A 5,254-nucleotide genomic window follows, 5' to 3' on the forward strand; every position below is an offset into this window, starting at 1 on the left:
TTCAGTAATGCTATATCTATTCTATCCCCCTTTTACTTCTGTCAGTTACAGGAGTTGGGAGGAAAAGTGGAATTTGAAAAAGAATAGGGGACAGTAAAAGAAAAAACTGCTGTCCGTAGAAAGAAGGGGATAGAAATTGAAAGGATCAGAAGGGGTGGGGTTACTTTTCATATAAAGGATCCAAAAGGACCAGCAGGATGTTTACTGCAGTTCTGAGGCCTGGTTCACACAGGAGAACAGGATGGGGTGTGGAGCGGTCTGCACAGTTCTGAATAGCAGGTGGAGGATTATGGAGCATCAATTTTGGAATGCTCCCCTATGAAAGCTCCTGTGAGCGAAAAGCTGGGTTTTAATAAACAGCAGATAGCAAAGTGAGTACATGCTCTAGAGGCCTAACATCCTATAAATGAGAGGAGTTACCAACCTTCAAACTGTCATTGCGGCAGTAACAATTAACTAGCCACAGGTCAAGAAAGATTTCATAATATTTATCCAGGTATGTTGTATGTGGGTTTGAGTCCTGTGTAAGGCAGCTTACAAGTAGAAAACCTTAAACTCAGCATATGTGATTGATTATAAATACAAGACAGGGACATAAGAAACCACATAGGATTTCTGCTTTAAAAAAGAGCTTTCAGACCCAAAGCAGACCATAGAAAGTTAAAAAACCTTGTTAAAAACCTAGGGAAAAATGCTGGATGTCATCCACATGTTTGTGACATCTCATGCCACATCATGTAGAAATTAAAAGCATGGTGACCAAAATGGAACCCTGTAGGTTCCATCTTGGTCACCATGATGCTATAGGTTCAAGCAGCAGTCCCCTACCACCAATGCCTAGAATCAGCCAATCAAGTAAGAGCAGAACGATTGGAGCATGGTGCCCCCCCACTCCCAAACCAGCCAGCCTATCCAGAAAGATATTATGGTTGAGGATATCAAATGCTGTTGAGATAACCAAGGGAATCAATAGGGAGAAGACCCCCCTGTCATTTTCTTGATCAAAGTCATCACTTAGGCCAACCATGACTGTGTCAACCTAGGCCTCGATCCAGATTGAAATGGATCTGGGTATTCTGCCTCTCCCAAGATTGCTTGAAGCTCCATAGCCATTATCTGAGCCCCTGCCTACAAATGGGATGTTAGTAGGGTTGCAAACTTCCAGGTACTAGCTGGCGATCTCCTGCTATTACAACTGATCTCTAGCTGATAGAGATCAGTTCACCTGGAGAAAATGGCCACTTTGGCAATTGGACTCGATGACATTAGGGTTGCCAACATCCTGGTGAGGCCTGGAGATGCCCCAGGACTACAACAGATCTCCAGACTACAAAGATCCATTCCCTGAAGAAAATGGCAGCTTGGGGGGGGCGGGGGTGGACTCGATGGCATTATACACTACTGAGCTCCTTCCCTTCCTCGAATGCTGCTTTCTCTGGGCTTCATCCTCAAAATTTCCAGGAATTTCTCAACCCTGACTTGGCAACCAGCCTGGACATCTCATCTGTTATTGCTGGTTCCCGAGTTTCTGCCTTGCTGTACTAGCTCTGAGGGGAGAAAAAACGAAATTATTTCACAGAATACAGCTTCTATCGTGAGATGGCTGAGTCCTGCTTTAGGGCTCTGGCCAGCAGGCTGATGAGGTGTAACCTTTGAGCACTTGCTCACAGGTGCTTGGTACACCAGGGTATTACAAAGAGATGTCTGTACATGCTTCTCATATCCACATCTCTCTTCCTGTCAGTTAAGGAATGCAGAACAATGGGCAGTGAAAGGGTCAACCCCCACCCCAGTATACCTTTTATTTTCCAATCTCCCCAAATGGTTTTTCAAACAGAAGAAGTGCTGCCAGATTACCACTTGAAAAATAGAAAGAATTTTGTATCATTTGTGTATAAATCTATTTCCAGACAAAAAGGCACAACCTTTCCATAAACAATAATTAGGCATGCCCCAAATAATATATTCTTGGAAACATTACTATTTTGCTTGTTTTCCTCCTGACTTTAATAGTCAGAACAATCCTTTCCTACATGGATGCATGTAGGAAGTGAAAAAAACAAAACCCCACACAGGCATGGCAAAACTCTGTCCCACCCTGCCCTGATGCCTGATCATTACTGGGAATGAAAGACTCACTGTGGCTTTCATGGCCTTGTCTAACTAATAAAACAGACGTCCCGAGGCACCTGAAAGCCCAACAGCGTTTGTTCCAGCATGAGCCTTTGTGATTCAGCACTCACTTGATATCTGAAGCGTATGCTGGAATAAATGTTAGCCTTTAAGGCAGCATCAGGCTTCTGTTTAATTTTGCCACCATGAACTAGCATAGCTACCCCTCTGGGCCTGTTTAACTTGCCCACCTCAACGTCATCAATATTTTTAATCTAATAGATAACTAAGGGTTTACAGGGTGTTAAGAACTGTGACCATTATTAACTGTGCATTTCCACCATCTTAATCTGCTTTTATTTCTGTTATTGAGGGAATCTTCAGAAACCTCGTTTTCTTTCTACATGGATTAATCAATTCTGTGCTATTGTGTGGTGCAGTGGTTAAAAGCAGGTAGACTCTAATCTGGAGAACCGGGTTTGATTCCCCACTCCTCCACATGAAGCCTGCTGGGTGACCTTGGGCTAGTCACAGTTCTCTCTGAACTCTCCTACCTCACAAGGTGTCGGTTGTGGGAAGGGGATTGTAAGCCAGTTTGAGACTAGAGAAAAGCTAGAGAAAATTGGGGTATAAAAACCAACTCTTCCTCTCTAATAAGCTTTACATGAAAACAACCAAGGACCTGGGAGGCTCATGGGCAGGGAAGGAAGCCCATCCTTTTATCTCACATCTCCTGCCACCTTTTTGCCCCTCCACTATTTCTCTTGCTTCCCCTGCCCCCCACTAGCAGTTTTGCTCCCCCTTTTCACCTCCCCCCACCGCTTCTCTGGCTTTCCCTCTAGCCCCTCGACTTTTTTTTTTGCCCCCACCACTTCTTTTACTGGTCCCTGCTGCCTCTTCCTCTTCCTTCTTCTGGGCTACCCTGGCAGTTGCACCTCTCTCACCTTCCCCACTTCTGATTGCTGCCGCGTCTGAAAGCCCACTTGTTTGCAGGGCCGCTACCTCCACCTGCCTACCTTGGCCTCCATTCCTGCCGCCTCATGATATAGGCTGCCCTCCAGTCCATCCATGTTTTTAAAGTTTTAAATATTCCTGCAACTTTTTTGGGGGGATTTTTGTGCAAACCTCAAGGCTGTTCCAGGTTTGTACAAACATTCCTGCAATGATGATGCTAGTCTTAGAGAATCAGACGTTATAATGATGTTGGTCCTAGAGAATTCGGCATCTTTCCTCAATCTTTTAAATAATTATCCTTATAATTTACCCTTATAATTTACCCTTCCATTCAGTAAAAGCAGGCCTTAAATGACCTGGTATGTCTACTTATGAGGCTGTTATAGAAACATGTATTCTGATCTCAGTACATGACTTCTATTTTTATAGATGTAATATGATCTTAACCATAACAAACATCACATACGTACAGCCATTCAGGAATTAAATTAGCCAATAGCTGCAATTGCTGTAATTTCCCCCTATGCTTTCAGCTGGTGATCTTGCCTACCAAGATTTAGCGCTGTAGTAACAATAAGCATACTGAAAGTAGAGTCAGGAAGCCTAATTTTAATATTTAATTTCACTGTCTTGGGATATTGTCCTTCCCAAAAACCCAATTCTCCATGTCATAGTAGGAAAAAATATATACTTTCAAGATTGTTTTTAGAAATTTGAACATAATGCAGAAGGGTTTTGTGAAATTAGCGAAGATTTTGACTGCTTCGGATGGGGAATATCAAACTCTCCTTCTTAGGATGCTTTAGTAGGGTTCCCAACACTGCTTCAGCAAAAGCTAGATTTGGGGGGCCAGTGATTGAGGGAGGTGATGGCACTTCCAGGTGGTGCTCTAGGTTGCCTCTCCTAGTCTCTACCACAGAGACTAGGGGAAATTCCTGGAGCATCACTATATATGGAGGTCATTATTTTCTACCACTCCACAATTCCTCAGGAGTGGGAAACTGGGGCTGGTAACTCCATGCGGGTGGGTAACTCGGAAGTAGTATTACATATAAAATCATATGCTTGAGATTGTCATTGCTTTGCATTAGTCAGTCTTTCAGAGTAAACATTCAAATAGTTTTCATTAAAAAAAGCTGAGCAATACACCCAGAGTGAACCGGGGTGGGATACTTGCTAAGGATTCATGGTATTTTCATCCACATCATAAATGTAGTTTAAAATACCTACCTTACCATAGTTTTATGTTCATAAGGATAATGTGGACTAACAAAAATGAAAGTATCCTGTCACAATTGTCAGCAACTGTGGAGCCAACCCCATCAATAATAGTAAAAAATATTCATCACAGCTGTGTGGCTTCCTGCTCTTGCCCTAGATTTCAAAACTGGCTCAGCATTTGACTTCCTGCAACTCTTAGCTAGCAGCTGCTAGGCACTTGTTAGCAAAATGTTTAAATGTGTCATCCTGTATCTAGGAGCCCCAAAATACGGAAGCCCAGATTGCTGAAAGCTGGTTCTGCAGCCTTTCACTGTAAATAACATGCAAATGCAAACATCTTATACTTATTCACGTAAGAATTACAACCAAAAACTCACTGTGGGGTGGTTGTATAGCTGCTAAGGCATAAATCTGAACAGTGATACTTTGCACGTAGGGTTTTGAAAGCAAAAGACATTCAGAGATGGTTTGCCATTGCCTACCTCCACATGGGCTGAGAGAGTTCTGAAAGGACTGGGACAAGGTCAGCCAGTAGGCTTCATGTGGAGGAGTGGGGAATCAAACCCCGTTCACCAGAACACCTCTCCTAACCACTACACCACGCTAGTTTGGGTTAGTTTGGATATTTGGATATCTTTGGGCTAGTTTGGATATTTTAGCTATAACCTACCTCACAGGCCTGTTTTCAGGTTGCAGGTCTGAATTCCACCCAGAGCAGGATGTAAAACAAATGTAAAAACAAACCTGTCTAAAACAAAGTTCCATGTATCTCTCTGCCACATAAAAACCTTGAGAACTGTAATGTTATTCCTGCATTTGGAAATCAGAAGCCTCTTACTTTTGTAGGAGTTTTAGATTACATATGTAAACAGCATCCTGTGGTCTGAAGATACTACAAAAACTGAAGCCTGCCAGCCAGAGGATCTGTGAGGCTTTGAAAAGAAAACTGAAAGAAGTGACAGAAAAC

The sequence above is a fragment of the Euleptes europaea genome, chromosome 1 (genome assembly GCF_029931775.1).
Source record: "Euleptes europaea isolate rEulEur1 chromosome 1, rEulEur1.hap1, whole genome shotgun sequence".
Taxonomy (NCBI): Eukaryota; Metazoa; Chordata; class Lepidosauria; order Squamata; family Sphaerodactylidae; genus Euleptes; species Euleptes europaea.